The sequence below is a fragment of the Coenobita brevimanus genome, chromosome 102 (assembly GCF_032717465.1).
Source record: "Coenobita brevimanus isolate Jiangsu-jjx chromosome 102, ASM3271746v2, whole genome shotgun sequence".
NCBI lineage: Eukaryota > Metazoa > Arthropoda > Malacostraca > Decapoda > Coenobitidae > Coenobita > Coenobita brevimanus.
The window spans coordinates 736,348-748,847 of NC_137055.1; the positions used below are offsets into that span (position 1 = coordinate 736,348).

Below are 12,500 nucleotides of genomic sequence, written 5' to 3' on the forward strand. Positions count from 1 at the left end.
GTGGTGGTGATGGTGGTGGTGGTGGTGGTGGTGTTAATGGTGATGGTAATGGTGGTGGTGGCGATGCTGGTGTTGTTGTTGTTGTTGTTGTTGTTGTTGTTTGTTGTCTTCCCACAGTCTGACGAAAGGAAGACGGAAATATCAATCAATCTTTACAAAGTCACTATACTCCTTCTACACCAACTTGGCCTAAAATCGCCATCCCTCTATCCTGAAATCTGAAGTGTGACCGGAGATTTACGTGAGAACAGGATGCTAGTCACGAAGAAGTGCTGTGGAAGGGATGTAGAGCCGTTGTATTATTCTACGACTGAGCTACGTGAAATAATCTGCAATAGGACGAAAATCTGAGCTGGGGGGAGGGCAGTGAAATGGCAGGGGACAGGGCGACATGGGGGCGATTTGTTTGTGGCCACCCCTTACGGGATTAAGGCGTCTGACAATAGATAAATAGATGGATAGACGGAACGGGAAAAATCACCGTTTCTTTAGCCCGTAAATTCTCGGGTAAGGAAGCTCCCTAACACCTCTTCTTTAGCGATTTATTTTTGGATATAGCTGGTTAATATCCTTTTGTACGTTATTTGTGCAGAGTATGGCGATATTGGAAGGATTTATATCACACAGAAAGGGGGAAATGGGGTGTAATAAGCAAAATAAATCGCATGGGAAAAGGTGTTAAGGAGCATAAGAATATATATATATATTTTTTTCATTTTTTTACTTGCCTTCTAAGTGGCCAGATGTGTGAGAGCGTCGCGTGCTTAGTTCCCTCTTGTTGTTGTTTTTGTGGTTGGATGTTATGTATGAGATTGTTGTTGTTGTTGTTGTTGTTGTTGTTGTTGTTGTTGTTCTTCTTCTTCTTCTTCTTCTTCTTCTTCTTATTCTTATTCTTATTCTTCTTCCAGCCCACCTACACCTCCTGTCTTCTCAATGTATTACCACTACAATAATAATGATAATAATAATAATAATAATAATAATAATAATAATAATAATAGTCATGCTAATAATAATAGTAATGATGATGATGATAATAATAATAATAATAATAATAATAATAAATAATAATAATAATAGAATAATGATAATAATAATATAATAATAATAATAATAATAATAATAATAGTAATGATAGAAATAATAATAATAATAATAATAATAATAATAATAATGATAGAAATAATAATAATAATAATAATAATAATAATAATAATAATAATACAACTGTTACAGCCATAAATATCATAACTACCACCACTTCCACCTCTACTATCACTACCACAACCACCATCACTACCACAACCACCATCACTACCACCACCACCACATCTACAACCACTACAACAACAACCACCATTTCCACCATCACTGCCTCATCTACCACGCCTACCACACCTACCACAACTACCACACTTTACACCTTGTCTTTTTCAGTTACTATTTACGGGTTGGGTTGTGACAGGAAGCTACTGGGAACTGAATTTTTTGTCTCTATATCCGGGTTGTGATGTAGGCCTAGGAGAGAGAGAGAGAGAGAGAGAGAGAGAGAGAGAGAGAGAGAGAGAGAGAGAGAGAGAGAGAGAAAGAGAGAGAGAGAGAGAAATACACCCTTTTCACTCTAACTTGGCTTAAAATTGTCATCTCTTTTCTTTAAATACTGACTTGTTAAAATAGATTAACACTAGATTACGATATTATGATGCTAGTCACGAAGAAGTGCAGTAAGGATGTAGAGCCATAGCACTGCCTTTCTCCTGCCACTGAGCTACGTGAAATAAGCTGCAAAAGGACGAAAATCTGGGCCAAGTTAAGGTGAAGGAACTGTGAAGAAGAAGACAGTATTTTGAGAAGGTTTAAGACATACGTACAAATGTCTGTCTGTCTATCTATCTATCTATCTATTGCCAGACGCCTCAATCCCGTAAGGGGTGGCCACAAACAAATCGCCTCCACATACGTACAAATGTCTGTCTGTCTATCTATCTATCTATTGCCAGACGCCTCAATCCCGTAAGGGGTGGCCACAAACAAATCGCCTCCATGTCGCCCTGTCCCCCGCCATTTCAGTGCCCTGCTCCCAGCTCACCCCCCCCCCTTCTCATATACCTCTCCACTCCATCCCTCCATCTCATCCTTGGCCTCCCCCTCCCTCTGTCCCCCCTTCCACTTCACTCACATTTTTTTTTTATAGAATGAATGGAGGAAGGAAAAACAAAGGGAAAAAAATAAGTCCATGCGCCTAAAGGCATCCTCCATTCATAAAATATTTATAACAATTGGATTTAAAATCGAGAGGATTAAATGTATGTGGGAAGCAACTCCCAGGAAGTGAATTCCAGAGAGTAGTAGTTCTGGGGATAAATGAATTTTGATAAGCAGAGGTTCTGCATTGTGGGGGAGAGAGTGTGAGTTCATGGGCGCTCCCAGCTGCCCGAGTATTTCGGGAGAAAATGTGAAGAGGAGGCACAATTGAAGGCAGTTCGTCAGAGCACTTACGGTAAAAATATCGATAAAATAGTGCTAAAGAAGCAACATCTCTACGTACTGATAATGGAGGAAGGTCCTGCGTTATGGCAGGATTATTGATTAATCTAATGGCTTTATTTTGAATTTTGTCCAACTGCCTCAATGCAACCACTGCACATCCACTCCACAGTGGTGAACAGTATTCGATCTGAGAACGCACATGACTTTTGTATATTGTGGCCATCTGCTCGTCAGTGAAGAACTCACGAACTCTGTACATAAGTCCCAGTTTTTTAGAAGCATTTTTAGCAAGGGATTTAACATAAGCTGTCCAGCTTAGGTTGGGGTTTAGAGTAACACCTAGGATATCAATTGTAGTGGATATGGGAATACTGACATCAGTATGAAGAGTGGTATGGAAATTACGTTGCCCTTGTCGGAGAGATGTGCTCCACTGAGTACCCCTCTGGTTTACACGAGTGAGTTATTGGAGCGTTGTGGTGTGGATGTGGATGTGATAGGAAGCGTTAGGAGAAACACGCTGAGGTGGTTTGGCCATGTGGAGAGGATGGAGAGTGAGAGACTGACGAGGAGAGTGTATGTGAGTGAGGTGGCGGGGGGGGGAGGGAGGGGGAGACCAAGGATGGGATGGAGGGATGGAGTGGAGAGGTATATGAGAAAAGGGGGTGTGAACTGGGAGCAGGGCAATGAAATGGCGGGGGACAGGGCGACAAGGAGGCGATTTGTTTGTGGCCACCCCTTACGGGATTAAGGCGTCTGGCAATAGATAGATAGATAGAGTTACTGGAGCCATGGATTACGAGAGGCTAATTAAGATCGACTGCCGGTCCGACAATAAGGCACAAGTCGTCGCGCTGAAGGAGTGAAGAGTTACTGTGTGGTTGGACTGAGGTGATGTGGTGGTAGAGGTAGTTGATAGGTAGGGTGGTGTGGTGGTGGTGGTAGTAGCTGTTGTGGTAGTTGCGGAGTTGTGGTAGTTGTGGTGGTAGTTGCGGAGTTGTGGTAGCTGTAATGCGGTGAAGGATGTAGTTATTATAGGAGTTATGGTGGGAGTTGAAATGGTGGTTGTGGTGGTAGATGTGGTTACTGAGGTGAGTTGGTGTGGTAGGGTGATTGGTTTTGATGTAGTTATTATAGAGGCTGTGGTTGTGGAGGTTGTGGTGGTAGTTGTGATAGTGGTTGTGGTAGTTGTGGTTAAAGTGAGGTGGTGTGGTGGGGGGAGGACGGAAGTGATCTTTCCTCTTGTCTGTCTGTTCCCACGCTCTCTCTCTCTCTCTCTCTCTCTCACACACACACACACACACACACACACACACACACACACACACACACACACAGTTTCTCTCTCTCTCTCTCTCTCTCTCTCTCAAATGAGTTTGTAAATTCCTCCCCTGTTCTGCCATATCCCTTCAGCCTCTCCCCTCACCCACTTCACTTCCCCTCACCTCCTCTCTCTCTCTCTCTCTCTCTCTCTCTCTCTCTCTCTCTCTCTCTCTCTCTCTCTCTCTCTCTCTCTCTCTCTCACATTTCCCTTCCTTACCTTTCTTTTTCCTCCCCCATTTTCTCTACTTCTTCTCCGCTTCCTTCTCTCCCCTCCTTCACCCTCCTCACTCTCTCTCTCTCTCTCTCTCTCTCTCTCTCTCTCTCTCTCTCACTTCCTTTCTCACTTTCTCACTCCTGTCTTTAATTGCTCTCGTGGGATATCTGTTCCTTTTTCCCTTACTCTCTCTCTCTCCACACACACACACACACACACACACACACACACACACACACACACACACACACACACACACACACACACACACACACACACACACACACACGTCCTCTTATCCACTAGGGAGTCAAGGTTTAGATAAATGGGTGAGGGAGGGTGATTGATGGAGAGAGAGAGAGAGAGAGAGAGAGAGAGAGAGAGAGAGAGAGAGAGAGAGAGGGAGAGAGAGAGAGACTGTTCCTTGAATACTAATGATTGGAAACAAAATATCTGGTGAGAACTGCCAGTACACACACACACACACACACACACACACACACACACACACACACACACACACACAACCTCCGTACATGTGTGTGTGTCTGTATGTATGTATGCTTATGTGTATGTCTGAGGTAATGAGTGTGTGTGTGTGTGTGTGTGTGTGTGTGTGTGTGTGTGTGTGTGTGTGTGTGTGTGTGTGTGTTATCAAGTCAACCGAAGCTATTAAACCGATTAGGCCCATACTTGGTGGAAATGTTAAGGGTCACGCAAGAATTACGTTGTTAATTTTAAATGACCGAAGGTAAAGGACGCGAGGTAAAGTCAAATATTCGGACAATGGACCAGTTTAGGGGCGCTGGTATTGCACTTTGTATCCCTTATTTCCTGCCTAATTCATATTTATCCAGCCTCATTTATAACCAGTGCTAAGTTATATTATCTTTATTTCAGTAGTGTTATTTTATTATTACGGAATTTATAATAGTTGTGAAAATAAGTCGCTTAATAACACGTGTTGCGTAATTTGCTGATATGTACAGGGAAAAAGGAAACACGAAATATCCCAAGCTCTTTCCTTTATTGACATCTTTAGGATTACTCGGATTGGGGTAAAAAATAAAGCCGAGTCTCCATGTCAGCCTCTTGGACCATCGTCAGTTAAGGAGGCTCCCTAACACCTCTTCCTTAGCGATTTATTTTTTCGATATGGCTGGTTCATGTCCTTTTGTATGTTATGTATGCAGAGTATGGCGATATTGGAAGGATTTATATAACACAGAATAGCACAGTAAAGTGTAATAAGAGGAATTAATCGCTTGGGAAATGGTGTTAGGGAGCCGAAAAAGGTTAGGACTCGATCTCTTGCATCACCTTGCCTTTAGAGTGCAGCAGGTATGTAAGGACTCTCACTGTGTGTGTGTGTGTGTGTGTGTGTGTGTGTGTGTGTGTGTGTGTGTGTGTGTGTGTGTGTGTGTGTGTGTGATTTGAAGGAGTGGTATGCGTATGAGAGTACGATTGAAGTCTGTGTGTGTGTGTGTGTGTGTGTGTGTGTGTGTGTGTGTGTGTGTGTGTGTGTGTTGAAGGAGTGCTATATGTGTGAGGGTAGTGTTGAAAGTGTGTGTGTGTGTGTGTGTGTGTGTGTGTGTGTGTGTGTGTGTGTGTGTGTGTGTATGTATGTATGTGTGTGTGTGTGGTATAGGTGTGGTAGTATGAGCTGTGGTTTGTGCACAATAATGTTAAATCCTCCCCCATATCCCCTACCCCCCAAACCCCCCACCCCCCTACCCCCCCGCTTCCGTCAGAGGTCAGGGGTCACGGTAAGGTCACTAGAGTAGGACAGTACCTGACTTCACGCTGTGGTGGTTCTTCGTATGGTTGTGTGTGGTATGAGTCTGCTTGTGTGGTATTTGTGTGGTAGGCTGTGTGGTTGTGGTTGTGTGGTGTGGTTCGTGTGTGTGTGTGGTAGGGGTGTGATCTGTGTGTGGTAGTGGTATGAGTCTGTGTGGTATGATTCTCAGTGTGTGGTATGATGTGTATGGTTCTTGTGTGTGGTAGTGGGATGGTTTGCTGTGTATGGTATTGTGGTGTGTGGTTGTGGTGGTGCCCTGGTGTGGTTGTGTGTGTGGTAGGGTCGTGGAGTGGTTGGTATCTGGAGTGGTTCTGAGTGGTTCTGTGTAGAGTGGTTATGGTACATCATCATCATCATCATCATCATCATCATCATCATCATCATCACACATCTCTCCTCAACCCATCACCTCTTTCCACCATAATCTCTCTCTCTCTCTCTGTTTGCTTTCCACTCACGCTGTTTTAATTCCTGTTTGGTGTGTGTTTGTTGAAGAGATATGAGTGGATTTTGGTGGAAGTGGAGGTGGTGTGTGTGTGTGTGTGTGTGTGTGTGTGTGTGTGTGTGTGTGTACTACCTGTGTAGACCAGGTACCACATCCACCACAACAACCACTGCTACTACAACTACCACATCCACACAACAACCATTGCTACCACATCCACCACAACCACCACATCCACCACATCCACCACACCTACCACATCTACCACATCCACCACAACTACCACAACAACCACAGTTACCACATCCACCACAACCACCACAGCCATCTCAGCTACCACAACTACCACATCTACCGCAACTACCACAACTGCCACAACTACCACATCTACCACAACAACCACAGTTACCACATCCACCACAACCATCTCAACTACCACATCTACCACAACTACCACAACTACCACAGCTACCACATTTACCACAGTTATCGCCTCCAGATGTCCTCAAGTGTCCCTGGCCAGTAGCTTCGACACAATGACCCGTTGTATGAGAGAGAGAGAGAGAGAGAGAGAGAGAGAGAGAGAGAGAGAGGAGTGGGGACGGAAGAATGAATAAAGAGAAGAGGAGGAGGTATGTTGATGAGAGAGAGAGAGAGAGAGAGAGAGAGAGAGAGAGAGAGAGAGAGAGAGAGAATGTTGGTAAGAAAGAAGTTATGAAAAGGAAGACAATAAAAGATATATTCATTTCCAGAGTGACTTATGGAACTGATAAATCTTAAATACAGCTTCCATTAACCCTTGAATTATTTTTTTTTTTATGCAAGGAAGAAGGAACCCAAGGCCAGGAGCCCGCAAGTTGTTCCCTCCAAGAAAAAACAAAAACAATACGAAAGAGAGCCAAATTCAAGATGCGTTCATTTCGAGATGCCTGGACACACTGCGTTTGAAAGACTGGAGGTCATAGGTAGTAGGAAATACAGACAGAGGGAGACAGTTCCAGAGTTGACCTGTTGCAGAAATGAAGGAGTGGGAGTAGCGGTTAACTCTTGGACAGAATGCTAGAGAGAGAGGCCTTCGCGTGGTGGCACTGATATAACCGGTTGGCCTCACTGCCTGGGTATGCAGACCCCCCCAAACACTCTCCCATACGCATCAAGAAGAGGATAGTGGCCATACCAGCCTGCAGTCCACTGGGTTTTAGCTTAATCTATGGAGAGTCTATCTATCTACTGCCAGACGCCGTAATCCCATAAGAGGTGGGCACAAACAAATCGCCTCCATAGCCTCCGCTGTTGAGTTACGTAAAATAAGGTGCAAAAGGACGAAAATCTGACCCAAATTAGAGTAAAACTGATCTTTGTCTTCGGTAGCAGAGTAAAATCGTCTGTTGAAAGTAAGACTGAGGCGAAACAGACGTCCTCGGGGTGAATAGGTTGAAGAAAATAAATGGAGGAAAATGAGGGAAAATGAGGAAAATGGAGGAAAATGAGGAAAATGGAGGAAAATGAGGGAAAATGAGGAAAATGGAGGAAAATGAGGAAAATGGAGGAAAATGAGGAAAATGAGGAAAATGGAGGAAAATGGAGGAAAATGAGGAAAATGGAGGAAAATGGAGGAAAATGGAGGAAAGTGAGGAAAATGGAGGAAAATGAGGAAAATGGAGGAAAATGAGGAAAATGGAGGAAAATGAGGAAAATGGAGGAAAATGGAGGAAAATGAGGAAAATGGAGGAAAGTGAGGAAAATGGAGGAAAGTGAGGAAAATGAGGAAAATGGAGGAAAGTGAGGAAAATGGAGGAAAGTGAGGAAAATGGAGGAAAGTGAGGAAAATGGAGGAAAGTGAGGAAAATGGAGGAAAGTGAGAAAAATGAGGAAAATGGAGGAAAATGGAGGAAAATGAGGAAAATGGAGGAATCAAAGAGGTAGTTAATGACATCAGGTAAGAACAATATCGGTGTTGTCTCCGCTGTGCCCTGTGTGATAAGAGAGGGAGGGTAGGGGGGAAGGAGGGAGGCACGGGAGGGAGAATGAGGAGTAGAGGAAAGGAGAGGGAGGAAAGACAGAAGGAGGGAGGCATGGGAGGGAGAATGAGGAGTAGAGGAAAGAAGAGGGAGGAAAGACAGAAGGAGGGAGGCATGGGAGGGAGAATGAGGAGTAGAGGAAAGGAGAGGGAGGAAAGACAGAAGGAGGGAGGCACGGGAGGGAGAATGAGGAGTAGAGGAAAGGAGAGGGAGGAAAGACAGAAGGAGGGAGGCACGGGAGGGAGAATAAGGAGTAGAGGAAAGGAGAGGGAGGAAAGACAGAAGGAGGGAGGCACGGGAGGGAGAATGAGGAGTAGAGGAAAGGAGAGGGAGGAAAGACAGAAGGAGGGAGGCATGGGAGGGAGAATAAGGAGTAGAGGAAAGGAGAGGGAGGAAAGACAGAAGGAGGGAGGCACGGGAGGGAGAATGAGGAGTAGAGGAAAGGAGAGGGAGGAAAGACAGAAGGAGGGAGGCACGGGAGGGAGAATAAGGAATAGAGGAAAGGAGAGGGAGGAAAGACAGAAGGAGGGAGGCACGGGAGGGAGAATGAGGAGTAGAGGAAAGGAGTGGGAGAAAAGACAGAAGGAGGGAGGCACGGGAGGGAGAATAAGGAGTAGAGGAAAGGAGAGGGAGGAAAGACAGAAGGAGGGAGGCACGGGAGGGAGAATGAGGAGTAGAGGAAAGGAGAGGGAGGAAAGACAGAAGGAGGGAGGCACGGGAGGGAGAATAAGGAGTAGAGGAAAGGAGAGGGAGGAAAGACAGAAGGAGGGAGGCACGGGAGGGAGAATGAGGAGTAGAGGAAAGGAGAGGGAGGAAAGACAGAAGGAGGGAGGCATGGGAGGGAGAATAAGGAGTAGAGGAAAGGAGAGGGAGGAAAGACAGAAGGAGGGAGGCACGGGAGGGAGAATGAGGAGTAGAGGAAAGGAGAGGGAGGAAAGACAGAAGGAGGGAGGCACGGGAGGGAGAATAAGGAATAGAGGAAAGGAGAGGGAGGAAAGACAGAAGGAGGGAGGCACGGGAGGGAGAATGAGGAGTAGAGGAAAGGAGTGGGAGAAAAGACAGAAGGAGGGAGGCACGGGAGGGAGAATAAGGAGTAGAGGAAAGGAGAGGGAGGAAAGACAGAAGGAGGGAGGCACGGGAGGGAGAATGAGGAGTAGAGGAAAGGAGAGGGAGGAAAGACAGAAGGAGGGAGGCACGGGAAAGTACAAAGGAGTACAAAGCGCAGCAAACAGCAACACACCTACTGGTACTTTCGAGGCTGCTTGTTACACAGAAGACTGTCACTATGATATCTAATTGTACAGGTTCAAGGTAAGGATAGTACAGCAGGAAGGCTCTCCCCCACCCACCTAACCCTCCAGTACAGAAAGAAGGCTCTCCTCCACCCACCGAACCCTCCAGTAAAGCAAGAAGGCTCCCCCCCACCCACCACACCCTCCAGTAAAGCAAGAAGGCTCTCCCCCACCCACCGAACCCTCCAGTAAAGCAAGAAGGCTCCCCCCCACCCACCAAACCCTCCAGTCCAAGCTGGCAGGAAAAAAGTGAGAAGAACCACCATGCAGCAGGGAAAAGCTGACGTGGAATTTTGATAGGAAAGACTGAAAAGTGGTGCACTATATTTTGTGTTACTGTATCTATACACTACAGGTGTTAATAAGCTACAGGTATAATATATTACATAGTATTTCCCTGCTGTAGTTTCATCACGATCTGAAACAGAGAAAAACAGCTTGCATTATAATTCAGTCATGAAGGTGTTTAGCTGAGGATTTGAAGCGAGACACTTATCCCAGTGATGTTTGAATGTCAGCACTGTACTGCCGTCCACGACACCCCTGCCCAGTTTATTCGAGGTGTTAGCAACCCTGTTAAAGAAAAAGTAGTTTGGCTTCATGAGACTGGCAATGCTTTCCAGTAATCTTGTACCAATTACCTGTTGTATAGTTCCAACGATCAATTGCAGAGAGAGAGAGAGAGAGAGAGAGAGAGAGAGAGAGAGAGAGAGAGAGAGGGCAGGAAGGGGAGAGAGTTAATAGGATGGGAGGCCAAGAGAGTATAATTCTTACCACAACTACCTCGTGAGTGGACTGGAGTAGTTCTGGCTGAGTGGGTGACTGTTGTGAGGAGGCTGGGGGAAAGGGAGAAGGGCAGAGGGAGAAGGAGGGGGAAGAGAGGGGAGGGGGAGGCGAAGTGGAAGGAAAAAGGTAAGGGGTCGTGGAGGAGGGAGACAGGGGAATAAGAGAAAGAGGCTGGAGGAGTCGAGATGGAGGGGGGAAGGGGAAAGGGAAAAGAGCGGAGGGGGAGGAGAAGAGGAAGGGGAAGGAGAGGAGGGGGAAGGGAAGGTAAACGAGGGGAGGGGGAAGAGACGAAGAAGGGGAAGGAGAGGAGGGGGAGGGTTGAAGGGAAGCGGAAGAAGGGATGGAGGTTTGGTGGGAGGAACGACAAGGGAAAAGAAGAGAGATGCTGGATGAGTCTGGATGGGGAGATGAGAAGGGGAGAGGAAAGGAGGGGGAAGAGGGTAAATGGGGGAGGGAAAGGAGGGAGGGAGTGAAGAAAAGGGGGGAGGGGAGACGGTAAGGAAAATTGGAGGTAAGCTGGAGGAGTCAGGATGGGGAGGTGAGCAGAACATGGGAGGAGAGAAAGGGATGAGAATGGAACAAAAGGAACAAAGGATGAGATTCACTGACACGACAAGTTCCCCATCGTAAGTCAGATTAATTTTTGCAGGGGGAACAAGAGACACAGGGAAATTCTTCAGTCTCCTCTCCTTGTACTTCCTTCAGATACAAATGCGGCTTAACCCTCGGCTGCGAACGTAATGTGCATCTTGTGTCGGCTAACCCAATTTTCAATACACAAAACAGACACAGAACTGATCTATAATCCACGTCATGCAACTTGTCATTTAAGCTCCGCCCTTTCCTGTGGCCACGCCCCCTCCTCACCCATTCTGCAGGCGGTGGGTGGGGAGGGGGCGGGGCTTAAAAGACACGCAAAGTCTGAGATACAATTCCTTACATCGTGGCTAATGTTAATCCCTTGTTATACCTATGCATTGATTCAGGTATTAGTTTTAGGCCAAATCAAAGTGAAAAGAGTATTGTAACTTACCTATCTATCTATCTGTCTGTCTATTGCCAGACGCCATAATCCAGTAAGGGGTGGCCACAAACAAATCCCCTCCATGTCGCCCTGTCCCCCGCCATTTCACAGCCCTGCTCCCAGCTCACACCCCCCTTGCTCAACCTCTCCACTCCGTCCCTCCATCTCATCTTTTGCCTCACCCTCCCTCACCCCCTTCCACCTCACTCACATTCACTCTCCTCGTCAGTCTCTCACTTTCCTTCTTACTGATCTGTGTTCCCTTATTACAGGTAAGGTGTGGCTGTGATGACGTAGTGAACATGATTGAGGTAAGTTGCCTTTTTTCTCGTATACCTTTATATTTTGAGACTATGGGCCACATACGAGGTGCGTAATGCTTTTCGTGTGTGTGTGTGTGTGTGTGTGTGTGTGTGTGTGTGTGTGTGTGTGTGTGTACAGACTAAGCAACAAGTGGGTAGTGTTTTGGTCGTGTGTATGTGTGTTTATGTGTGTGTGTTTATCTTACCTGTCTATCTATCTATGTCTGTCTCTCTATCTCTCCATCTATCTAAAATCGTAATCACAAATAATCCTCACCCTTTTCAGACCCACAGTCTTAGTTCATCCCATTTTCTTTCAAGCCCAAGGAAACGTAATTGTAATCAGTGCCACAGAAAAAGCAATTATAGACATTATTACATTTGGATTATATATGAATTTACCTGGAATGATTTTTTCGCGGGGGGGGGGGCTATAGAAAATTAAAATAGGTGACAAGCAGAGATAAGAAACAGGGAAGTGAGCATGGACGTGAAAAAGTTACTACATGACAGTACTGTGATGCCAACTCTGACGTATGGAAGTGTGTGTGTGTGTGTGTGTGTGTGTGTGTGTGTGTGTGTGTGTGTGTGTGTGTGTGTGTGTGTGTCATCCATACATCGTCCCTTCTAACCTCTTCTACGATACTCCCTTCACCCTTAATGCTATCGTAACCTGTCAGCCATAATCGTCACTGCGCACCGTATACTCACCTGTCTTAACCTATAATTGTTTCGTAACATTATTATTATTATTATTATTATTATTATTATTATTCCAGAAGATGGGAATGGAGGTCCGGATGAT

The 12,500-nt window shown here is 45.8% G+C and overlaps 1 protein-coding gene across 4 annotated transcripts in view; it reads left to right on the forward strand.

The window, feature by feature from the left end:
• Window positions 1-12,500, forward strand: part of rols (zinc-RING finger and ankyrin repeat domain-containing protein rolling pebbles) — a 656,798-nt gene that overhangs the window by 474,008 nt on the left and 170,290 nt on the right. The gene's annotated exons all lie outside the window — the stretch shown is intronic.